This window comes from Vicugna pacos, chromosome 24 (genome assembly GCF_048564905.1).
Source record: "Vicugna pacos chromosome 24, VicPac4, whole genome shotgun sequence".
NCBI classification, from domain to species: Eukaryota; Metazoa; Chordata; class Mammalia; order Artiodactyla; family Camelidae; genus Vicugna; species Vicugna pacos.
This window is the reverse complement of record NC_133010.1, coordinates 20,040,716-20,066,808: the sequence shown is the minus strand read 5'-3', so window position 1 is coordinate 20,066,808 and position 26,093 is coordinate 20,040,716. Positions and strand designations below refer to the sequence as shown.

At 44.7% G+C, this 26,093-nt stretch overlaps 1 long non-coding RNA gene and 1 other non-coding gene across 3 annotated transcripts in view; one reads left to right on the top strand and one right to left on the bottom strand.

Annotated features, from left to right (window-relative positions):
* The window catches only part of LOC116285309 (uncharacterized), an 84,104-nt gene extending 61,010 nt beyond the window's left edge, over positions 1-23,094 (top strand). The window contains exons 3-4 of one of the 2 annotated variants that reach the window (XR_012063747.1): positions 20,954-21,175; positions 22,598-23,094. This is a non-coding gene — a long non-coding RNA (uncharacterized lncRNA). Of the gene's footprint in view, positions 1-8,692; positions 8,781-20,953; positions 21,176-22,597 lie in introns of those variants that run through there. The other variant, XR_004194954.2, reaches the window with a different exon arrangement.
* Positions 6,713-6,784, bottom strand: TRNAV-AAC (transfer RNA valine (anticodon AAC)). The gene has a single exon. It is a non-coding gene; the product is annotated as a tRNA-Val (tRNA).
* Positions 23,095-26,093: the final 2,999 nt, after the last annotated feature.

Genomic DNA, 26,093 nt, shown 5'->3' with positions numbered 1-26,093 from the left:
AAAATCAACAAGTATCTAATTACAGAAATAAACACAGTGGAAAAGATGAACATGATGCTGGGGAAGAGAATGACGGGGCAGGGTGGAGAGGAATTGGGGAGATATTTAGAGAGATAGGCCAGGGAAGGCATCTCTGAAGAAATGCCACTGTCATTGAGACTTGAAAAGGAGTGGCCTTTGAAGAGGAGGAAAGAGTGTTTGAAAAACTGAAAGGAAGCCAGTGAAGCTGGAGCAGGTGGACAAGCAGGAGTGCGGCTCTGGATGGTAGGGTCTTTTAAGGCAGCTGGGATCTTGAGATTTTATTTGAAGTGTGATGGAAAGCCATGGGGAGTTGGAGTGGGGGTAGTTTAAGCGGGAGAGTGACACGGTGTCTGCAGTTCTGCCTTCCAAAATATCATGGCACATGCTTCATGTAAAAGAGATTAGGGGGTGCAGGTGGGAGTCGAAGTTGAGGGGACAGTCAGAGGGCTGTTGTAGCAGTTCAGGTCGGGGTGGTGGTGGCTTTGACAAGCGGGGCAGCAGTGGAGGTGGAGAGAAGTGGATGGAGGCTGTGTCTGTTTGGGAGGGAGACTAGACAGGATTTGTGCGGGACTGAGTGTGAGGGGTGAGGGAGAAGGATGCAAGAGTTTGTAAACAGGATGCATGGGGGTCTGTAATTACCTCCCCCAGCCCCATAACATACATCTGAGATAGTGGTTTCTTTGTATCATCCTCTGAGATGGGCATGTCCTCCTAGGGCATGTCCACACACATCTGTAAGGCTCTGTAAGGCGTAGACAGAAAGTGGGAGTTCTGAAAAGAGGTCTGCACCTACTTCAGGGCATTGTGTCTAGGTTGTGGGAGGGAAATGGTAATAATTAATATGATGATGATGATGACAGCCAGTGTTTGTTGAGTGGTTACCATGTGCCAGTCACACACAACACCCTATGAGAGGGTAAGGACCTTGTCCTGAGTCTTGCGGTGGCATGTGGATTGGCAGGATGTGCCCCCAGACAGCCCAGCTCTAGAATTTATTGTCTTTCCTATTCTGCTACTGAATTAGCTCTGACTGTGGGCAGATGAATCTTGCCTGAAATTGCCATCCAGCACCCTTTTTGGGTGTGGAACCAGCAAGATCAAGTTCAAATTCAATCAGTATTGGTGACAGATCTTAGAATTTTAGAACCAAAATTAATAACAATCACTTCTACCAACATCACCAACAATCAAACAATAACAAAAGCCTAATAAACCTGAAAGGGGACAGCCCTGGCCAGCTCAGAAGTGAGGGTCCCCATTGAAAGCTCAGGGTTCCCCCCTGGCTCCTCACTGGCCCTTGCTGAGCTGGGTCACGCTCCTCATCTCAGGTAACTGGCTCTCGCTCTCCTCCTTCCCGGGGATGAAGATGAGTCAGCCTAGAAACCTTCAGCAGGGAGCTAATCATTAACTGGCCCGATTTCTGCCCCTCCTGGGCCTTAGCTTCCACCCCAGCTCAGACACAGGACTGTCTGGGACCCCCGCCCCCCCAACCTTGGAGATGGCAAGCCTGTACGTTTTTAATTACAGGGAGATACACTTATCTCTGGCCAGTCCTTTTCTCCATTAATTTACACCTTCTCTTATCTTTTCCATCTATTGTCTCTCTGCAAGGACTGGTCTTCTCTGTGGTGCTCTGACTCTGTCACTGCATCTTAGTGTAGGCACGCCTGTCCCTCCGCTGACCCCTCGGGCAGCCTCATTTGTCTCCCTGCCAGCACTCCCTCCTCCTGACCCTGGCCAGGCCTGCTTTGATCTACCCTTGCTCCCCTCTGCCTTCACCTAGAGTCTCCTTTCTCGGTTTTAGGCGAGGTCCCTGCCCATTCCAGGAATTCTCCTGACTCCAGGAGACAGCGTTTCTGGGAGTAGAGCCCCTTTTTCCTTCCAGAAGGACGGGAAGGTGAGAAGGGGAAGTGGTCGTTTGCGTAGTCCAAGGAGTGGGCCTTGAGAACACAGAGGGGTGAGGTCCCTGGGTTCCTAATCAAAAGAAAAGAAGGTCAGAACAGGGAGGCAGGAAGCAGCTTTAACTCACGCCTTCCACAAACAGGCATGCATGGGGCACCTACTGTGTACCAGGTGCTGTGTGATGTGGCTAAGATAGGAAACCAGAGGAGACCTGGTCGGCGGCTGACTGGCCCCTCCCTACCCCGGACGCTGGGAAGGAACTTGGCCTTGGCTGGCAGAAGGCTGCCTGGGCACCCAGATGTTGACCTCTGGTGGAGGCTGGCCTGTGAAGAATCCCCAGCTCTTTTTTTTTTTTTTTTTTTCTGATTTGGCTTTGTTTTGGCTTGAGCTAGCCCTCAAGCCCTCTTGTTAACCTCCCTGTTTCCAGCCTCTTCAAAGGTAAGTGTTAAAACCTGTAGGGGTTTCTATGCCTCCCTTTTTTCCTAGGTGTCTCTTCACTCCAAAATTTCTCCTCGAAATGCTGGTGCTGGGCTGGACCTGGGCATTCTGCCACCTCCAGCAGATTGAGAAAGAAATTTTGGACTTCCTGTTGCCACCAGTGTTTGCTGTGGCCTGCAGGGGAGGGGCAGGCTCACCTGCTTGATGGACGGAACCCTCCAGTGCTGAGGGTAGGGGGTGGTTGGACCCTACTGCTGGGTAGATAAGAAAGTCAAGCACCTGCCAAGACCTGTGAGGACTGCTGGGCAGCTTGTGGTGGTATCTCACCATTCATTTTCAGGTCAAAAGCTTGAGATTAGTAAGCAAAAACCTGAACTCTGGAGAGATCCATACACAGCTGTCACCAGTGGGTGCCTAGAGGAGGCTCGTGTGGCTGGAGACGCAGTCAGTGGGGGAGTCCAGGGTGAGGGAAGAGTGGGCCTTTGAAAGAGCCTTGGCTTTTGTTCTACATGATTTGGGGGCCTTGGGAAGGTTTTGAGCAGAGGAGTGACACATTCTAAAGCTTTAAAAGAACTGCTCTGACTATTGTTGGAGAATAGACTGAGTGGGGCTTGGGTGGGAGTAGGGAGCTACCAGGGAGGCTGTTGCCATAATGTAAGATGGTGATGATAGCTTGGACCAGCTAGTGACCACAGATGTGTAAAGAAGGGGTCAGGTTCTGAGTGTGCTTTGAGGAGTGGGGCTGGCAGGGCTTTCTGATGAATGAGATGTGGTATAGGAGAGAAGTCAGGAATGACTTCGAGAGCTCAGCCAGAGCATCTGGAAGAATGGAACACTCATGTGCTGAGAAGGTGAAGATGTAAAACCACCTCCTGGACCAAGTCAGCATCCCCTTCTGACTCTACAGCAGCTACAGTCATGAAGGGATGGCAGGGAAGAAAATGCCTTTGGTGCCTAGCGTGGGCCTCCTGTGCTGTCAGCAGGCACTGTGGAAGCAATGGAAAAAAGTGAAAAAAGAACAGGAAAGGAAAGCAAATATTTGCCTAATGGTATGTGAGCAGATGTTGGGCTTTCTAGGGACAAGGGCCCTACAGTTTGGGACAATGGGTCGAAGAAATGTTGGGGTCAGTGTGAGCATTCAGGACTCCTGTGGATTCTCATTTGGGTGTTTGGTATCTCTAACTTCATTTTAAAAATTGCAAAGCTGTCATAGTCACGTCAACTAACAAGAAATGTAAAGATAAATAAAGTGCTCAGCATGTATGTTTCTGAACAAATTCTAGGATTGATGCTGTATAAGAAAAAGTGAGGTTTTATTCCAGGGGATGGGGAGGGCACCTCAGTCAGCCAGCTTTACTTTTTCAGCAGTCTTAGCTATTTTAGCTGTGCTCAAGGACAAAGAATTCAGCAAAGAAAGGACACCCACTAACATTCAGGGACTTTCCGAATTGAAGGACCTCATAGATCCTCACTTGGAGCCTAGGAACTCTTAGTTAAGGAACACTTGTAACTGACTACAGTTGTCTGGTAGACCAGGCCAGCAGGAATCAGTACAGCAGAGTGGTGAGCAGCATGAGCTCTGAATTCGGACGGCATAACTTCCCACTCTTGCCTCCAGCTGTGTGAAGAAGGGCAGGTGAATTTTTCTCTAAGCCTGTGTGTCCACATCTGTAAATGGGGGATAATGATAGTACCTGCTTCGTAGGGGACTTATAAGGATTAAATGAGGAAATATTCCTAAAGTGCTTAGCATAGTGCCAGGTATATGGCAACTGCCTAATACATAGCTATAAATCAGCATTAGTTATTATCAATATCAGCAACAAATTAGGTGCTATACATTGGAATGATAAAAGCAGTTTTTAAAAGTTACAGGCTAACATCAAGGAAAAGAGGCAGTAAATTCTAAAAAGGCATAAGCATAAAATTTAAAAATAATAAATCCCATGTCAATGTAAAGGAAAATAGCTCAGTGCACCTCTATAGCACTTGGAGGCATTTGTTGTACAGTCAGTATGTAATTAATAAAATCCTGAGTCACGAGGTAATGTTCAGGCAGGAAAGAGGCAGCACACTATGTTAGTAGGCATACTTTAGCTAAAACAGCTTTGTTTTGTGCAGGCACTTGTGTGGAACAGATTGTAAACCAATAATGCCAAAGAAGTGAAACTCCCTTATTTGAAAACTTCAAGGGATTTACCCTAATGATGACTTTAGAGTGCACCATAATCTCTTTACATATAAGCCAATGCAGTTGTCTCGTGTTTTAAATAAGTTGAGTACAGAACCCTTAAAACTTTACAGTTTTCAATGAGATGGATAGAATTAACGGAAGTGTGTGGTGAATGAAATTCTCAGGGTGTAAGTCAGAGACAGAAGCAGTCTGAAGCAGTAGGTTTTCAAGCGTAGTAACAACACACAACACACACAGAGTCACGTGACACTTATCTCAGGAAAACATTATTTTCAAACCACAAATTCGAACCTATCAAATGAGATGTACAGACGTCCTTAATTGGGTAATGGATAGAATATTTACGTTATAGAACTTCCTTGGGCCACTTCCCTGCCAGGTGTGGCTGTTTCCCATTATCTTGGCTTCCAAAGGCCAAGTGGTCCCTCCGATTTGGGCTCTTGGGCTCATTTCTTGCTCTTCGGCAATTCCAGTAATTCCCTTCTGACCCCCAGATAGGGCACCCATTGGGCTCTGTCAACCCAGACAATCATAGGTTGGGTTCTTTTGTGTCTAATGGGGACGCAGCTCCCTCCTCTTCAGACCCCAGCTCCTAGCAGAGAATTTGTTCTGTATGTAACAGGCTCTCAATAAATGCTCATGGGATGAGATTGAATTATTACGGCTGAGAATTAGCAGGGTGCCCTCACTTCCTGAGCCACCTGGGATGGTACCTCCTGGAGAGCCCTGGCCCAGACAGCCGGCCTGGCCCTGCAGATGGCCTCATCCTGCGCCCCCTGGGGGAGCCAGGCTGGCTGCCTCCTTCTTCCTGGGGACATGGGGCCTGGCGTTGGGGAGCGTCCAGCCGGGCCCTGCTTGAAGGCCACAGATCCCAGGGAGCCCAGGTGGATTGCCCTGAAGCAGAGTTTTCCCAAGGCTTGGCTGTGCTAATTATTCCTTCCCCTCCTGGTGCTAAAACCTTGGACTAGAAAATGAACTCAAGAGAGGGGGTGTGGAAGGACAGAGGGGAAGGAAAGCAGCTACAAGCAGAGCAAGGTCACCCATCTGCGGACGCCGTCCACTCTACTTATCTGTGACGCCAGCAGTCCCAAGGTCCCCTCTCTTCATTAAAACAGTTGAATCACCTAAATGATAAAATTAACTAAATTCTGGCCTTCTGCCTTAGACATAACAGAGCTTGCCTTGATATTGAGGCTGCCTGAATGGAGGCGGCTTCTCTCCTCCCTGCAGCCCTGAAGTAGGAGAGGAAACCCAACTGCTGGTGGGGAGGTTAGTAGGACACCCTGGGACCTGGTCTCCCTCCTGTGCTGTCACAGGGCTGGTGACAGGTTTCCTGCCTGGGCGATCAGAAGCACATTTCTGCAAGATTCTGTTTCCCAGGCAGGCGAGAGACGGAGCTGCCGACTCCTGCTTTCTGACAGGGTTGTGACAATACCTTGTCATCCCACACCTCTGCAGGGGACCGGGCTAAGCTGGCCCAGCTCCTCGAAGCCAGGAAGCCAGAGCACCTTAAAAGCCGTGATCTGTGTACCAAGAGGAGACACAAAGAATTGCGTGGGCAAACTCTGTCCTTGACAGAGGGCTGGGATGGAAGGGTAGTCCAGGAGACTCCAGGAGTTGTATGATCCTGAGCAAGTCACCCAGTCTCAATGTCTCCAACGGCAAAATAGGAATAGTGACCACTATGTCCTAGGATTAAAGAAAATAGTGTATTTAAAGCTTCTAGCCTGACGCATATTGTGGTGCTCGGTTAATGTTCGATTGTTCAGTTATTCTTAAACAAACGCATTAGATAAATCTTAATGCAACCACCAAAACCAAAGCAAAAAGTTAAAGCAGGGATAAGACTAATATAGAAATTCCTTAAGATTTTTAAAAATCATGGAAGCATGATAAATACTATTATTCACTCTCCATTTTTCTCCCAGCTTTACTGAGATATAATTGTGTAAGTCTGAGATGTACAGCATGATGATCTGATAGACGTATATATTGTGAAATGATTATTACAATACAGTTAATTAACATCTTCATCACCTCACATAAATACTGTTGTGTGTGTGTGTGGTGAGAACATTTAAGATCTACTCTCTAAGCAACTTTATTTTATTTTATTTTTTAAGGGGGGGTGGTAATTAGGTTTTTACTTATTATTTTTAATGGTACTGGGAATTGAACCCAGGACCTTGTGCATGTTAGGCACATGCTCTACCACTGAGCTATACCCTCGCCACTCTCTAAGCAACTTTAAAGTATAAACACAGTATTGTTAACTACAGTCACCATGCCATGCATTAGATCTCCAGAACTTACTCAACTTATAACTGGAAGTTTGTACCTTTGACCTATGTCTCTCCATTTCCCCCACCCTCTAGCCCCTGGTAACCACTATGTTTCCCCTCTTTTTCTATGAATTTGACTTCTTTAGATTTCACACTTAAGTGAGATCACACAGTGTTTATCTTCCTCTGTCTGCCTTATTTCGCTTAGCATAATGCCCTCAAGGTCCATTCATACTGTTGCAAAAGGCAAGATTTCATCAGCCATAAAAAAAAGAAAATTCATTTTTTAATCTAATGATACATCTTGAAGATCATGTGAAAACAGTACCTATAGATCTGCCTCATTCTTTTTGAAATATAGCTGCACGATAGTCGATTATATGAATCTCTTTAGACTGACAGGTGCATATAACCTTGTGCTATGTCCTACCTTGTGACCGTGAATATCCTGTACATATTTCTTGGAGCACACGAATCAGTATACCTGTAGCCCTTCACTTTCTGACAGAAGGTACATGTTTCAATTTTGCTGCAAGGGTGAGATAATACAATTGGTGGGCAAAATTCCATGTCTGTCTCCACTAGACTGTCATTTATATAGTCCTATAAGTATATGTTATGGCCATCCTTTATATATCGAGTCCCTACTGTGTGCCAGATACTGTTGCAAGTACTTGGGATCACTGAGTAAAACCAACCCAGGTCCCTGCCTTCCTGAAGGTGATAAGCTAGCAGGGGAGGATTGTGACCAATAAACACAATAAATAAGGAAATTACATAGAATGTCAGGAAGAGATCAGTGCTGTGGACAATGAGGAAAAGGTAGAGCAGGGTAAGGGAGATCCAGAATCCAGGTGTGACCTTGATGCTCGCTTAGTTTCATGACGTATTTCCAAAGTGAAATAAAACAAATACAGGTTAAAAGGACTTTATTACCTCACAAAGCAACAAATGAAGTATAAATTAATATCACTGTCTGGAGGAATAAGGATGAACTTTAAAATTAAAACTTCCAAAATTTACTTCGAATTTTCAGGAGGACTCTTTAGGGTAAGGAAAACCATCTTAAAGCTATGGACAGACTTCCTGTGATTCTGTGACCATGTGTTTGATGTGAAATACCAAATTCAGGGTAGGTAGTGAGGCCCCTCACAGCAGTGGTGATGCGGCCAGGCGAGTCTGGAACACTTAAAAAACTTCCCCCAGAGTCTTTCAACATAAACACGGGTGCTCTGCCGAGAGGCAAGACTGCTTAGGGGTGGGGGACAGGTGATGGCCTGAGGGGCTCTCTCAGACCGTGGAAGGACCCCCTCCAAAAGGGAACAGCTGCACTTCCCATGCTCCTGCCTCCTGATTCCTCACTTCACCACCCAGATGCTGCAGGGGGCAAGGGGCGGTGTCAGAATGCATCTCCCCGCCTTTACTCCTGTAGTCCCTTACCTGTGGGTTCCATTGCCCTCTGAGAACTGAGGAGCGTGTGGGCCTCTCCTGGGGAGCTCTCTGGACACATATGCAAATGTTGCCGGCAAGGTCTGCAGGTCACAGACCAGGGGCCCATCTGGTGGCCTCTGTTAGAAACCCATACTGTTGTGGTAACTGTTTCCTCTGCCTTGGAATGTTCATGTTTACTCATCAGATTGCAAATTTTTGGATGATGGTACAAGATCTTAAATCATAGTATTATCCCTGGCCTCAACAGAGTTTGGGGCACATCTGAGAAGCTCGTTAAATATTTGTTGAATTGAATTCCCACCTTAGTTTCAGGGACAACTGCTTTCTTGTTAACACAGAGAAACTGCTTCCCCCCCCCCCCAATGGAATTAATATACCTCTGCTTCTGCTTCTGCCCTTCCAGCTGCAGGCAGACCACGAGGAAATACAGCACACAGCTGATCTATGACAAGGTGATCTTTACATTTTTTTTTCTTTTGCCCAACTCTGAGCTGTGCACTTGAATAATCCCGGTTTCCGGAGACCAGACTACTGTAATGATAATCCAGGAAGTAAACTGCCCTTTGAAAAGCAAGGAAGAAACCAATCGACTAAGTATTTATTTATATGTAATGCTCCAGGGCTTCTGTTTCCAGCTTTGAAGAGTTCCTGGCAAATGCTTCTTGAAGTCATTAATCCTGGGGGCAAATCTACATGTCTTACGGGGTGCTCCTGGCCCCTGGAGCCTGGCACACTATGTTTATAAGCTGTGGGCTTTCCAGAAAGACAGGAACATGGGGAGGGAGGGGCTAGAGGCAGTGAAAGTATAAGGAACAGTTCTATTTTGAATCTGTGCTGGAATCTTTGGTCAAAAGTGAATTCTCCAGAATGGATTGATTTGGTTTTTTCAAATGAGGATGACCTGCCCACATGCTTTGCCCTGAAGTCAGGCACCCGCCCTTCAACAATCCACCCCCGTCTGCCTCGGGCTTATATCCAGGGATCCCTGTTGGGTGACATCAGCTCTGGCCCACCTCAGGATGACTGGCTTTTTTTGTGCAAGTAATCTTTGTTCATGATAGAAAATTTAGAAACTGCAAAAAAGCAAAAAGAAAAGAAATCCTAAATGCTTCCCGCATTTTATTTATTTACATAGATAGAAATATAAGCAACAAAGTGTTACACCATGAATATTATTTTATAGGCTGTTTTCCTCACTTTAATAATATTTTCTTGTGGATCAGTGAATATATACCGAGAACACATTGTTTTGCAAGGCTGCATAGCATATCACTGAATGACTATGCCAAAATATATTTAACCAGTTTCCCTGTTTGGTCATTTATGGCTGCATGTGTCTGCTAGGGCTGCTGTAGCAAACTTCCACAGACTGGGTGGCTTAAACAGCAGGAATTTACTTCCTCGCAGTTCTGGAGGCTGAAAGTCCCGGATGAAGGTGTCAGCGGGGTTGGTTTCTCTGAGGCCTCTCTCCTTGGCCTGGATGGCTGCCCTCTCCCTGTGTCCTCCCATAGTCTTCCCTCTGTACCTGTCTGTGTCCAAATCTCTTCTTATAAGGACACTACTCATACTGAACTAGGGCCCACCCTAATGACCTCACATAACTACTTCTTTAAAAACCCCTATCTCTAAATACAGTCACATTCTGAGATAGTGAATGTTACAACTTCAGTGTACAGAATTTTGAGGGACACAGTTCAGCACATAACAATGGCTACTATTTTTAGAAGGCTTAGTATGGGCCAGGAACTTGCTGATTGCTTCAAATATGTCATCTTGTTTAATCCGTTAACAACCCTAAGATATAGATACTATTACTACTCCCATTTCACAGATAATGACACTGTGGCACCGAGAGGTTCAGTAACTTACATCAAGGTCACATAGCTAGTAAGTGGTGAAGTTGTAGTCAAACTGATTCAGCTTGAATCTGTGCTTTTAAGCATTTTGATACCCTTATAAGGTATCACTTTGGAAATTAACATTTTAAAATTTCTTTCTTTATTTTAGGGAGTGGTAATTAGGTTCACTTATTTATTTATTTATTTTTAGAGGGTACTGGGGATTGAACCCAGGACCTTGTGCATTTGATGCATGCGCTCTGCCACTTGAGGTATATCCTCCCCCTATAAATTACCATTTTTGCTATTATTTCCTGGATACTTACTTGATTTCCTGGATATATACTGAAATGTGTAAGTGAATGTGTTTGAGCATTTTTAGCACTTTTAATGCAAATTGCCCTCCACAATGCCTGTACCCATTTACATTTCTCACAGCAGTGCATGAGAGAGCCAACAAAGACAACCCTTGGCTGTTGGGTCCAAATCACCTCTGTGTGTGTGTGTGTGTGTGTGCGTGCACACGTGCACTGCACATCTGAGGCTTCATAAAATGGTTGACTGAGGTGAGGCACGAACCTAAGAAGAATGAGTCATGGTCAGGCTCTTTGAAGTTTGTCTCTTAGATTTTCATTCTCAGTTTGTCCATCCTGTTGTGCAAGGAAGAATATGCAACTCTGACTGGTACAAATGAAGTGGACAGTTTGGTGAACAGTGCACATAAATATTACCTGGGAAGTGAAAAGGGAAATCCCATAAAAGTGCTTTTTGGTGTATTTTTCCCCCTTAACTTGGGTTTATTGAGATATGCTTTACAAACAGTAAAATTCACCCAGTTTAGATATGGTTCTATGAATTTTGCTACACACCACCACAATCCAGATATAAGACATTTGTATCAAAAGTTCCTTTGTGCCCTTCTGTCATAGGGTCTCCACCCCCAGCCCCTGACAGGACTGATCCTTGTTCTGTCCTATAGTTTTGCCTTTTCCAAGATGTTTTCATAAATAGAATCTTATAGTGTGTGGGCTTTGGAGTCCGGTTTCTTTCACTTAGCACAATGCATCTGAGATTCACCATCTTGCTGCAGGCATCCTCTTTACCCCTAGGCAGCGTGGATGGAAGCAGTATGGAAGTAAGCATGGATGTACCAGCTTTTTTTTTTTTCTTTAATCCATTCACAAGTTAAGTAGATTGTTTCTAGCTTTTTACTACTGTGAACAAAAGCCACTGTCAACATTCCTGCACGTGTTTTTGTGTGAACACATGTTTTCATTAATCTTGGGTATACACCTAGAAGTAGAATTGCTGGATCGCATAGTAAGTGTATGCTTAACTTTACAAAAAACTGCCAAACTGTTTTCCAAAGTGGCTGCGTCATTTTGCATTCCCACCTTCAATGTGTGAGAGTTCCTGTTGCTTTGCATTCTCATCAACACTTGACATTGGCAATTTCCTTTCCTTTCCTTTCTTTTCCTTTTTTCTCTTTTCCTTTCTATTCCTTTCCTTCTTTCCTTTCTCTCCCCCCACCTGCCCCTTTCTTTTTGCTTTAGCCATTTGAATAGTTGTGCAGTGCTAGCTCATTGTGATTTTAATTTGCATTTCCCTAATGACTGAACATCTTTTTTTTTTTGACTGAACATCTTTTATGTACTCATTTGCCATCCATTTATCTTCTTTGGTGAAGTATATGTTCAGATGTTTTGCCCATTTTAAAATTAGGTTGTTTGTTTTCTTGTTATTGAGTTGTCAGAATTCTTTATATATTTTGGATACCAATTCTTTATCAGCTGTGCCTCTTGCAAGTATTTTCTCCCAGTCTGTGACTTGTTTTTTTAGTCCTTTTAACTGTATCTTTGGAAGAGAAGACATTAAAAATTTAATAAAATCCAATTTATGAACTTAAAAAAAAATGGTTTGTGCTTTGTGTGTCTTACCTAAGTGTTTTTTTGCCCAACCCAAGGTCACAAAGATTTTCTCCTGTGTTTGCTTTTTAAAGTTTTATAGTTTTAGGCTTTATGCTTAAGTTCATGGTCCTTTTAGAGTTAATTTTTGTATATGATGCAAGGTATGGGTTGAGATTCTTTTTTTTCGCTTATGAATATTCAGTTGTTTCAGCTCTATTTGTTGAAACATGAAGGCATCTTATGATCTCTGATACTTAATAAGTCATTAAAGACTGCAAATTATTTCTCTGGGGACGAGACCTGGAGGTGGCTACTGAAAGGCTCTAGCTCCACAAATTTGCCCTGAGCCCAACATCCTTCTTCCTGCTCAACGCCAGGTGTGACCTGAAGGACACTGAGGGGAAGGCTCCCATGTGAAGCACCTTTTAGGGGCTCCATAAAGATGACACTTGAGAGCAAGTAGCCTTGGGGGTCCTGGGGCCCAGTGTGGGATGCAGCATGGGCATCAGGGCTGAATGAGAACTGCGTTGTCATCCTGAGTGACACGTTACCTTCAGACCCTCTCTGGGGTACTGGAGACGGGCCTTTGGGGATCTTTCTCATGAAAGATACAGTTGGAAACGCTCTTCTGTGTGGTACAGCGTCAGGGACCCTCCCTGTGATGTGAGGGAAGCCTGTTTGCAGCCTCCACGGCATCCCAGTGATGCACTTTCTGTGCTCCCAGAGCCATGTATGAATCTGCTCCCTCCTTGTTCAGATGGAGACTCCGAGGCTGAGAGAGGCTGATGCACTTGTTCAAGGTCAGGCAGCAAGGGAGTCCCACTGGCCTGACTGAATCTCCAGCTGCCTTCCAGGCCCTCCATCAGCTCTCAGCTCCTCAAATTCATTGTGTCCAAATCAGAATTCCTTCTCCCTCGTGCCCATCACCTGCCCACTTTCACCTGCTCTTCCTCCTGGATCTCCTTTCTTGGTAATGGTTTACGAACCACCCCGCTACCTACACAGGAGACCAAGAAGCCCTTTGACACGCCCTCCGCCTGTTCCTCCTGCACCAGCTCAGCACTGAGCTGAACCGCATCTTCTTTCCAAGCCCTCTTAACTCTGTGTCTTCCTTTTTGTCCCCTCCCAGTCCTCCCTGGGTTCAGAAAGTCACCATCTATCATCTGGAGGATTGAATTGTCCTCCCCGTTGGCCTACCTTCCCCTCATCTTTTTAAACTAATCTATTGCCTAAGTGATCTTTCCAGAAGGAAGTCTTGAGAATGTCCCTCTTCTGTTTAGAAGTCTCTTGTGGCTCCATGTTGCTTCTCTGGTAAAGATCAGGCTCTTTAGCCTGGCACCCCCGATCTGGCGTAGGCTTGGGCCACACGCCTCCTTGCCCCTTGTGCTTCAGCAATAAGGAGCTCTTATTATATGTCTGCTGCTTCTCCTATATGACAGCAGTCTTAACAGTAACAATTTGTTTACCCACCTGTCTTCCTCACTAGACTGAGAAGTGTTTGAGGGCAGGGACTGTATTTTCCCCGTTGAAGCACACTGCACAGGGCTTGGCGTGAAGTCATTACGCTCATTCATTTGATAAACATTTGTTTAATGTCCACCATCATGTGCCACATTTATAGAAAATATGACTGTCATGTTGTCCCTTTGCCAGAGTCTCGTAATAATTCTGAACTGAAGATTGGGAGTGTCATCTTTTAGGACCGTCCTGACTCCTGAGCACTTTGGACCTGCTTTCCACAGTGAAGAATGTTTGTAAATTAAAATGCCAGCCTCTGAACCCCTTTAGTGAGAATAACCCTGTTTCATGCTCCACTGACCATTTTGCTCTCTGGAAATTGTGGTAGGTCACGTAGCAGGGCTTTGAGGGGTCTTTCGGGCTGCTTTGGGAGGAGGTGATAAAAGACAAGCCTGTCCCCAACGAACTCATTATTTTGCCACCATCTCTCCACCCCATCTGGGTTGCTGCTCCTGGGTACCCATCGTCAGATGGCATCACAGGATGGCCAGCCTCTTCCCTGGCTTTCTCCCCTCACACCCGATATTCCAGCCTCTCAGAACTTTTCTGAGTTCTCTGAGGACACCCCGGACACTGGCAGATCTTCTTGCTTTTGCACATGCTGTGTTTACACGTACCCTTCGCTTGGGGGGCTCTGCATGCATCTTTGGGGTGTGTGTGTTTGTGTGTATGTGTATACGTGTTTGTACGTGTGTGTATGTATGTGCACGTGCACATGTTTTTACCTTCCCTGATCCTGCTCAAATGTCTCCTCATCCATGGGATTTTCCCAGCTCTTCTTGGAAGAATCAGTCCCTGTTTCCTCTTTTCTAGGACCTTTCACTTTGTTGGGATTATCTGTCTCTGTGTTTCTTCGTATAAACCGTGGGCCCCCAAAGCACAGGGACAGTGTTTTCTTTTTCTTCACAGATGTCCCCCACCCCAGCGCAGTTAGTGTTGAAGCTGCTCCCTCCCTCCATTCATTCATTCGCTCATCAGTCACTACCAGGCTGGTATCTGTTTTTCCTAATGCACTTCCCACTTGGTACAGGGACTTCACAGACAAAAAATCATCCCTGGAGACTGCGCCAAGGCTAAAGTCTTAGCCTCTCCTTGCCTGCCATCAGTGCCCCTGCATTCCTTCCTGAACACCTCAGGCTGTTTCTTTCCCCTCTTTCCTTCTTTAGAATACCCTTGTCTCTCTTTGCATTAGGATTTCCTCTCTATAAAAACCTGGTGTTTTCTGAGGGTTGGCCTTTTTGGGACGGATCATTGAAACCTTCACAGATGAACCTCCCCATGATGTCTGAGGCTGGGGTTCTCACGTTGAGAACAATCTCATTGGTGTATCTTTTTTTCCAGCAATATCATCTCTTTCTCAAAAATGAATCACCAGACACCTGAAGACTGAGGAGGAGGGAAATCTGGGGTAAAATGAGGCTAATTTGTGAACCAGGAAGAAAGGAGATCCTGAGGCCAACAGGAGGGGAGGGCAGGAGTAGGGAGTCCTTCGGCTGCTCAGTGAACACCAGGGGATGAGATTGCAGCAGATTGCTGGTGACCTTGCCATCTCTCCTGATCCCCCAGCCTGTCTCTCGGGACAGAGTCTGAGCCATCCCCTCCCCCGTTGCCACTATCTTCTACAACCTGCCTGTCACCCATCTGTCACCATTCTGCCTTTTGCTTCTTCAAAATGTCTCTAAGATCAGCCCTTTCTTTTCCACCTCCATCTTTTCTTTTCCATCCCTGAGGCTGATCTCCTCTGCAGCCGGTTCTGCATCTGACCCTGGTTCTGTCCTCCACACACATAGCTTTAATGATACCCCCCCCACCAGCTAAAGAAACATTAGTGCCCTCAAGGTCCTTCGTGATATACTTCCTCCCCACTATGCACACTAGATTCTTACTCCACCCTGAAAGAAGGCCTTCACTGCAGTTGATGGAGCTGGCCCTGTCTCAGGCAGCCACCCTCACCTCCCCCACCGCCCCACCGCCTCTGCTCCTTCCCCCACTGTCCAAGAACATCCTTCCTCCTCCCACACACCTGCATCCTCTAGTCCATGGACAGAGCGACTCCAGCCCAATCTCTTGCCTCCTTCTTTGCTTGCGTATTGACCGTGCCCACCATGGCTGGGGCATGTTGCCATCCTGCTGCTGTGTAGAATTGTATTGCTTTCAACCACAAGCCTTTGCAAAATTCACAGAGCTGTGTGATCTGTGACCTCAATTGCAAAGACCCAAATGGAGCAAACTTAAAGCAAATTTCTAGATGCAGGGATGGTAGTTTAGCATAAGGTTGTTTCAAATGATCCCCTAGTTGTCAGTTTTGTCCCCCAGTCTGTCTGCAGCTGCTGGAGGGGCATTGTCTCCTGCAGAGTGTTACTCAGGGAGGGGCTCAGGGGGCCACTCACTAAACACACCTTAATTGATTTATTGATTTATTCATTCTGTCTTCAACAAACATTTATTTACTCCCTGCAGAGAACTCCCAAGTAGACTTTTTCTTCTCTGCCCAAACTACACTGAATTTCAATGAAAGCCACCCAGCGCCTGTCTGAAAAGGGACTTTGACAAACTGAAGCAGCCCGATAACAGGTTTTGCTGCCTTCAGCTCACCTTGGGCAGGGCTGGGAACACGTGCGGGGAGCACACTTGCTGCTTGCTGTTTGCTCAGCAATAACCTTCCTGGAGCACATGTCTGTTGGTGAGAACTTGGCCTGAAAAAGTCAACAGAAGGCTTCTGGCTGCTTCTCTGGGAGCACTGGGCTGCTGATGCCCTCAACACAGATCTAGAACTTCCTGTCCTGGGTTTAGCAATTTTACAGCACAGGGAGCCCTGGCTGGGCCTCCCTCATCACAGGCCTGTGGTCGGGGCTTGTGCTAACTGGAGCATCCTCGAGGGAGGGAGCTTGTAAACCTATTTCTAGAAGTGGCCTCCTCCAGCTGCTGCAGCTCCCCGGTGCTCAAGCTAGAAGCTGCATCTGAGTAGATAAGTGGATGGTGGACTCTGAGGGCCGCAGGGCGGCTACTGGGGCAAAGGAAGGAACTAGTGGGAATATTTATTGGCAACAGAAATGCAAACAAATTTTCAGTTGACATGGAAAGGCCTAGTCAATGATTACATATTTTTTATTATTTACCTGGTAAAAATTCCCTAAAAAAAAAAAGAGAGAGAAAGTGAGAGAGAGTGACAGGAGGCTTGATGTTTCTCCTGAATTTTAGGCTCTGTTCAGTGTTCTTGTGGCCATGTTGGTCCATCTGAAACCTGGCTTCTGGGCTAGGCTCAGAGCAGGGAATTCGGCTCAGAGGCCAAAGGCTTGCAGACCTTGGCCTGGAAGAGGGTCTGCTCAGAGCAGAAAGTTCGGAGCCGGAGGGAGGCTGCCACCCAGCAAGGTAACTCTCCCAGCCTCCAGATGACAAAGGTTGCATTTACACCTGGCCAGGAGGTTTAATCATCTACCATTTCCAAACACAGCAGGCTAACAACCGGCTGGACTGAAAATCGTAAATTAAAAAAAAAAAAAAAGTCACCAACCAGAGGCAGTATAGGAGGGAGAGAAGAAGTGGGTCAGTGTCTTTGCTCCAGAAGCCCTGAGTGGTGGGGGCCCCTAGGTGGGGCCCTGGCTAGGGGGCTTTGGGTAGGAGGGCTGTGGATGGGGGCCATGGTTGGGGGGACTGTTGGGGGAAGGCTTTGGGTGCGGGCCCTTGCGAAGGCCCAGGGCGAGAGGCAGAGCCAGTGTTCCCCAGACAAGCACAGGCAGCCCAGTTGCCATGAGCCCGGTGAGAAAATGACTGCCTGTGACACTGGCTGTCTTTCTCACCATGGCTGTGACCGAAGAAGTCTCTGCCATAAAGATCTTCCCTTGGAGGCTTGCAGAGGGGACCAGGCCAGCTGCTGGCTCTTCTGTGCTATTCCCTTCTTGCTGAAGGATGACCAGCTGTCTTTTGGTCATCAGCTTGAGTGATCTGGCATAGGGTTGCCGGCCCCCTACTTTGTGCCAGACTGTCCAGGTTCCAATCTCAGCTCCAACACTCACTCGTGGCTTTGGGTAGATAACTTCAGCTGCCTAAGCCTCAGTTTCCCTCTCTATAAAATGTGGATGGTAACTATTCCTGCCTCACAGGGCATTGCCAGGGTGAAATGAGATATGGTGGGGTTGTTACTTCCTGGGAAAATGCAGTTCGGGGGGAACCAGTGGTCAGCCTTAGCTGTAGATTAATAGTGGCTGAGCTCAATGTGGATTAACCAAAATGATGATGAATTTCAGGTGGGAGAGACTTGGAGGTGGGAGAGACTTGGAGGCACTTGTGCCCATCAGATGGGGGTTATGTGTCACTTTTTCATGCGTGGCTTTGAATACATCGAGAAAGAGCCATGGATCCTCATGATGAGTAGGATCTTCATAATAAAGTTTTTATTGCAGAGGAAAGATCAATCTTTTTGGTGATTAGCAATAAATATTATTGAATGTCTGCCATATACATGACATGCTGGGCAGTGCAGGCAGGGGACGTGGCAGAATTGAATCCAGGCCCTCCTCCCTCAATAAATTTACCGTCTCGATAGGGGACAAGACATACATGTAAATAGATAACTAACAACTCAAGATAACATATGTTAAATGCCAAGAGAGTTGTGTTGTAGACAAACGTATTTGTGTCTTATCTTCTACTCACTCTGTGAAGACAGAAACCACATCTGTCTTGGTCACAATGGTCCCTCTGCCCACATCTGCATTATCACTAAGACTTCCTGAATATTTGCTCTGGCTGAGGCAATGTTCCGACCCTTTCTAGGCGTTCACTCCTCTAAGCTTATGATACAGGCTGTAGTGGAGACACTATGAACAACCCTATTCTCATGATAAGGAAAGTGAGGCACAAGGATGAACAAGATTCAGATCAGCAGGAAATGTGAGCAAGAACTGGAAGTGGGGCAGGAAGGCTGCACAAAAGACTTGTCGTGGGCTTGTGCCAGCAGGCTGGCCAGAGCAAATGATGTGTGCGAGTCGGCATGGGCTGGGACAGAAAGGTAGCCTGGGAACAGATCACAAAAGGTCTTGAGTACCAGGCAAAGGAGGGGAGATCCTGAAGGAGGAGACTCCACAGAAATAAGCTGGCCATGTTTTGAGGGTTTAATATTTCTGGATCTTTAGCTGGGTCCAAACATTTGATAAACCTGGCATGGCCCTTAATGTCTTCAAGCTATAGTTGTATTGAATTACATAACACCTTTAATCAAGGCCACTGGAAAATTACACAAAATGTTTATGTCATATGGCTTGGGAAAAATTTTAAACCCTTGAAGAAAAACGCCCGTGCCCTCCGACCCTCCCTGTCTGCTTTTCGTACTTTTGAGTTAATGGACTCTCTGAAGTTGTACTGCCTTATGATTGTGGAAATGGAGCGGGCAGTGAGGCCCAAGGCGTGGACTTGTCAGGTGACAGGAGAGCTCGATGCAGCTGGAAACTGGTCATTTCCATGCCAGGGGCCCTGGGGTTCTGACCCAGAGCTCTCTGTACCTCTGCTCCGAGTTTGGGCTTCCTACTGTGTGTGTGACCTTTGACACAGTTCCTGATGCCTCCAAGTTTTTGTTATTCCACCTGTGGAAGAGAGGATCTGGTTCTGCTCCCTCTGCCTGCGTGAGTGTGGTGATGAGTAAGGCGGTGTTTGCTGAAGGCCAGCAGGAACCTAGATCTCACACAATCACCTCGAGTTATGACTCTGGGTAGAATCCAGCTGCTGGACGTGTTCCTCTGTTTGTCCTGTTATAACGGCAGAACCTCACTTGACACCCCAGACCCCTCTCTTTGTTCAAGTGAAGCCAGGATGGGGATGGAGGAGGTGGCGGGTGGTGACAGAGGAAGTAAGACAAAGACTGTTTTTTGCTTTTTGGTTGGCATTTCTTATTTTGTTTTCAGTGTTTTCTGGACATTTGGAAAGTTTTTAAAAATGTATGTAACTTCAATATCTGACAACCTACACTTCGATGAAAAGTAGATAAACTTGGCCAATATTAAAAGTCAGAAGATGGAGGCACTGGTATTTAGCTCTCTAATTTCATGTATAGCTCTTTGTATTTCTTTTTTGTTTATTTTTGGAAAACCCGTTTTTTAGGGAGAAAAGACAAAAATAGCTTTTTAAATTGCCAAAAAGAAGTTAAAGGGTCCTTTGTAGCTGTTGTAGAATCTTCTCTCCCTTGTTTTAAGCCTCAGAAAAGTAAGGTGAGGTAGAGCCAGTGTAACTGTGGGTCATGTGGGACTTACTGTGAGGAGCAGACTCATCTGAAAATAGGTTTGAGATTTTCCTCAAAACTCAACGTGTATTCCAAATGGGTATTTGAAAACCTTTGATTAAGCATGCCGGCTTTCTTGTTTTCCTGTCCTCTTACAAGATTCAAACTAAGCTGGCCACCCACTGATATGAATCTGTAAATAGACTAAATCCTCCCTTTGAACACACTGGTCCCTTGCTTGCTATCTTATGAAAATGTTTGAGGGATGACAACATCAGAGGCTCAGCAGACATGAGTGTGTCTGCCCTGTGCTAAGAAGACCTGGAAGGCGCTAAGTTCTCTTGGAGAGGACAGGAGTGCAGAGGACAGACAGATGTAATATGCCCGCAGAGATTCTGGCTCCCTACCCCTTCCTATCATTGAGCGTGTGTGTGCGCGCGTGTGTGTGTGTGTAGTGTGGTATGGTGTGGTGTGTTTGTGGTATGTGTGTGGTGTGTGTGTGGTGTGTATAGTGTGGTGTTTGTATGAGGTATATGTGTATGTGGTGTGTGGTATGTTTGTAGTGTGGGTGTGGGTGTGTGTTGGTAGTGGAAGATACTGATTCTGTAGAGATCTTTATTTGCATTTAGCCTTGTGCCTTGTGATGAGATAAGAGAAATGTGGAAAACAGAATTTTTAAAATTACTATTTTTATTGAGATATAATTGACATTAAATTATTATAATGTACAACATAATGATTTTATATTTGTGTGTATTGTGAAATGATCATTACAAAAGTCTACTTAATATCCATCGTCACACGTAGTTACAAATTTTTATTGTGATGAGAACTTTTAAGATCTACTATCTTAGCAACTATCAAATATACAACTCAGTTTTATTGGTTATAATAACCATGCTGTACATGATATCCCCATGACTCATTAAAACTTTAAAAAACAATTATCACATTACTTAAGCCCAATTTTTCTGTCTTTTCCCTTCCCTCGCCTTCCAGTGTTTCGTATTTCCTCTCCTTTCTTTATTTCACTTTTTTCTTTAAATGGATCCTTTCTGCTCCCATCTTATTTAATTTTTCTCTCATCATCTCCTTTCTCTCTATTTTTTTTAAATTTAATTTTTTTCTCCTCATTCTACCATTAAACTTCCTTCCTCTGATCGATTTCTCTCTTGCTGCTCTTCCAGGAGCTGTAAGTCGGAGAACTTGAACTTGACCTGGAGCACGGCCAGAAGCATCAGTTATACTATAGATGGTGTTTCTTTACAAGAAAGCCCACCAGCACAAGAGTCTTGTGGGGTTCATTGTACTACATGTGCCCAGGTCTCTGCTTTTGTTCTGAATTCTGAATTGACATGTGATTTTAAGAGCTGCTAATCCAACAGAAGTGGCTGTCTTTCTCGCTGTTGGTGAGTAGGCGAGGAGCAAAACGGTGACAAGGAGTTGAGGAGAAGGTTGTGTTAGAGCCAATTCAGGCTGACTTGTGTTCTCTTTACCTAATGGTTGCACTAGGGATCCCTGGAGTTTATAAATTTGAGGTGAAGCTTTATAAGTAATTTGCAAAAGATGTCACAATGGCAGAAAACTGGTAAAATAATCATGTTGTGGGTATGGGAGTCTGGAGAAAAGAGACGACCTAAGCTAAGAACTGTCAGAAAGTTTTCCCATATTCAACCTTCAGCACCTCTGAACCCCCCGCCTATTTCCTATCTGCCTCTGCATTTGTGTTCTTGTGCCAGCAGAGTAGGGGCTTCTGCAAAGTAGTTAAGGCTCTAGGGTGAGACTAGGTTTGAATTCTAGCAGAATAACCTCTCTAAGGCTCAATTACCTTAACTGCAAATAGGTACAATCAGACCTGTTGTTAGAGTAGGTGATCCAAGGAAAGCGTGTGGTGCTGTGTCTGACACTGATAGTTATTATTACTCACTATGGAGGAAGTCCTGAGTCTCAAAGGAGTTAAATGTTCCTCCCTCCTCCAAGGAGGGTCAGAGAAACTCAATCCCCTACCCCCCAGCACATAGTGATTGCCTTGCTACCCAGGCCTGAGCCCGTCCTAATTTTATGTGCTTCGTTGTAAGCCAGGAACTTTGTTGAAGGAAGGTGAAAAACAGTCTTTTACTGTTAAGATAGACTTTTCCCCGTTTTATCAGTTATCTATTACTGTGTAACAGATCAACCAAAATGGCCTAAAACAATGACTATTTTTAATTACTCAAGATTCTGTGGGTCAGCAATTTGGATAGGGTTCTGCTGGTCTTGCCTGGCTCTGCTGGTGGGTCCGTGGGGTGAGGGATCTCTTCATATGGTCTGTCACCCTCAAGGAGTCAAGCCTGGGCTCTTCACAAGGGGGCAGCATTCCAGGAAAGTAGGAGCAGAAGCTACAAAGCCTTTTGTTTTTTTAATTTAAAAAATTTTTTTTTATTTTTACAGTTTTTTTTGTCAGCCTTTTATTTTATTTTTTTAACTTTTTTTATTGATTTATAGTCATTTTACAATGTTGTGTCAAATTCCAGTGTACAGCACAATTTTTCAGTTATACATGAACATGTGTATATTCATTGTCACATTTTTTTCTCTGTGAGCTACCATAAGATCTTGTATATATTTCCCTGTGCTATACAGTATAATCTTGTTTATCTATTCTATAATTTTGAAATCCCAGTCTTTCTCTTCCCACCCCCTCCCCGCCACCTTGGCAAGCACAAGTTTATATTCTATGTCTGTGAGTCTATTTCTGTTTTGTATTTATGCTTTTTTTTTTTTTTTAGATTTCACATAATAAGTGATAACATATGGTATTTTTCTTTCTCTTTCTGGCTTACTTCACTTAGATTGACATTCTACAGGAGCATCCATGTTGCTGCAAATGGCGTTATGTTGTTGGTTTTTATGGCTGAGTAGTATTCCATTGTATAAATATACCACATCTTCTTCTTTATCCAGTCATCTGTTGATGGACATTTAGGCTGTTTCCATGTCTTGGCTATTGTAAACAATGCTGCTATGAACATTGGGGTGCAGGTGTCATCCTGAAGTAGGGTTCCTTCTAGATATATGCCCAGGAGAGGGATTCCTGGGTCATACAGTAAGTCTATTCCTAGTCTTTTGAGGAATCTCCATACTGTTTTCCACAGTGGAAAACTGTGCAAGGCCTTTTGAAGCCTAGACTGGAACACTACCTTTCTTCCACAATCTACTGAAGGCCTCTTCACATTCAGACTGTGGGTAAAGAGGCTCTACCTCTTGATGGGAAAACACAGCCAAGTCCTCCTGCAAAGTGATGTATGTGCAGGGGTGAGAGAGGTTTTTGTGCCCATTTTTGCAAATCATATACCAAAGTCCACCTCTGGCCATAATCAATCACATCCCTTCTCCATAAAAAAATACTTCTCCCTACAGGATTCATTCCATTAGGGCCTTAGGCTTAAAATTAGGTCCAGATCTGGATGAACCTCCTCTGGCACATCACAAAAAGCACTAGAGTACGTACAGGGGCAGAATGACTCAGAGAGCTTGTATTTTTAATTTATAGGAATCTGCACCATTCAGCCCCTAAACATACTATGATGAGAGAGAGACCAGACAACCACTGTAGATGTTTCCATTCAGAAAAAGGGAAGAACTAGAGACACATGACAATTCTAGCCCAGGTTTCTTCAGAGGGGCAGCCTCACAGGAGGCCAAGAGTGGAGGCTGCAAGGCGTCTCATTGGCCTGGGCCCAAAGTGGTAAAATGTCACTTTTGCTACGTTCTGTTGGTCAAAGCGAGTCACGAGGCTGGCCCAGACTCAAGGGGTAGGGAAATGCACCTCACATCTCATTAGGAGAAGTGGCACAGTCACATTACAAAGGAATGTAAGACAGGGATGGAGGAATTATCCCAGCCATTTTTGCAAAAAGTCTACCATACCATAGTCTTAAACATAATGTTCATCTTTCCCTCCCAGTTCTACACATCACATAAAATATTATTCCTCCTCTTGTTTATTCACCTGTACACCATGATCTGAGCTTCCTCCACCATCCAATTCCCCATTGGTTACCTCGGCTCAAATGTTCAGGCATCCACTTATAGCCCAAACCCCTCTGTGTCACTTCCACACCTTTCTCATGAAAAGCCAATAAAAAGGTGAGGCCTGGCTGTAGTGAATTCTCTCTCAGGTGCTCCTGTCTATTTTTCATAAGAGTCTACACACACACAAGTCACTGTTTAACTTCCCAGGTATTGCATTTTACTGTCTGCTGTCTTAGTCACTTCCAGTATCCCGACATCCTGCCCAGCCTCTGGTTTAGTTAGAAAACCAGCCATTTCCGACTCCCTGCTGGCTCTCTTATTCCAGTTAGAATGTGGATAAAATGTATTCAAATGTTGCTTCAACACTTCAGGGATATTCTGATCATTATAAAGTTTCTCAGTCTACCAGTTGTTCGTAAAACTGGTTTACATGGTGAAGCCATTTTCTTAAGGTATAAAAATAAATTAGTTGTAGTGATTAAAAATATTTATGTGAAAATCCTCTTCCATAAAACTTAAATGATTTTAAACCTTTAGAAGTAACCAGAAAATCAAGTGGTAAGTTTGGAGCATTGCAAGGGAATAATGAAAAATCCCGTTAGACTGTATATTAAGCTGTTTTGCAATTTTCCTCCCCTAGAAAGGAGAAAACCCCAAACACTTTCTACCCCAAACAGCCTCAACAATGCTGAGATTTTCTTTGCACCCTGACTGTCCTTGGGCCACATTCTCAGTTGCTTTTTGTGACCCAAATGTCTGTTTACTTTCAGGAGAAACATGTAAAAGGAAACACTCAAGGGCACCCCCTTCAACATTGACCTTCACAAACATTTTGGCTAATTCAGCTCAGCTTCTTTTTATTAAGAGCTGACCAGACACCCAAACTCTGTAAGGGGCTGTGGAGGAGGTGACAGGAGTGAGAATGATTAGGAAGCCGCCCTTCTGGGCCGCTTTTACAAGCACCCTCACAGCTCTGCACAGCTCTGCAAAGCAAAGCAACTTGACTCCCCGTGGGTGTGAGTTAGCCTCTAACGTTTCTCAGGCAGCTATACTGGGTGAACAAGTTGACACGGTGTAGTAGCGGTCAGGCTTTGAATCTGGGATCACGACTTACTAGATATGTAACTTTGGACAAGTTGTCCACCATCTCTCTGTTTCAGTTGCTTTATCTTCAAATGGCAACAGTAAGAGTACCTCCCTCTTTGGGTTATTGTGAGGATTGCACAGATTAGAAGCTTACTTGGTACTCAGAAATGTTATATGTATTCAACAAATTAATTAAGAATAAGAAGAGATTAAAAAAATACCTTTGATGTATCTATGCATACAAAGGGAACATTAATACATTAGAACATCCAATCAGTGTGAAGGGGTGTTGTGAAGAGAGGCTTGGTTTCCAGCAAGTGTCCTTGCTGAGAAAAACTCCTGTTTCCTGGGGTATGAGATGAGACTGAACAATTATTTTAACTACTATAAAATGGTATAATGCATCATATTTTAGGGCCCTCCCTGAGAAAAAAGCCCATTTTTTCCTTTTTCTCAGGCATTCCCCTCTCCCATATCCTTTCTCTGGCTGTGGATGATTGTTTAAGTGCAAGGATTTTGGAGTGAGATACACGTGTCATCACTCAAGCTCTGTGACTTTTGAACTGGTCTCAGTTTCCTCATCTGTAAAATGGGCATGGGGTTTAACGTGAGCATTAGGAGAGACAAACAAGTAATGTACTTAACAGTTGGCTTAATAAAATGTATTGTGATGATTATAAATGTTTCCCTTAGTCACAGATCATATTTCCCAGACTGAAGCTTTGTGAAAGTGGGAACTTATCTCACTCCTACAAAGGTCATTTATGATAGTCAGCAAGTGATAGTTGTTGATAATATAATGATGATTGATACTAGAAATTCTGGAACTTTTTTGGAGAGCTAAAGAACAAGAAAAATCCTGGCCTGGAACATCCCAGAAGACCCATTCTGAGGCCAAAAGGGAAGTGGAGATACGGAGGAAGCCTGTGCTTTCCATTTCCAAAATGTTCTTTGGTCAAGAGCCCCACTCTGATCAAAGGGAGCAATTTATTACCTGATTCATGTTACTGTTGAAATATCGGCTCTACAATATTACATTTAAACTTAATTTTTTCAAGATCCTTTTTTCTAGCTTTATGTGAACAATAATTAACGTTAATAAATGGACTCATTTAAAAAAAAAAAGCCCCATTCTTGGCTCTGCCCCTGATTTGCTGGGAAAACCATCTGTCTTCTTTTGGGTCCTGGTTTCCTCATTTAAAAATTGTGATATTATTGTGAAGGTCC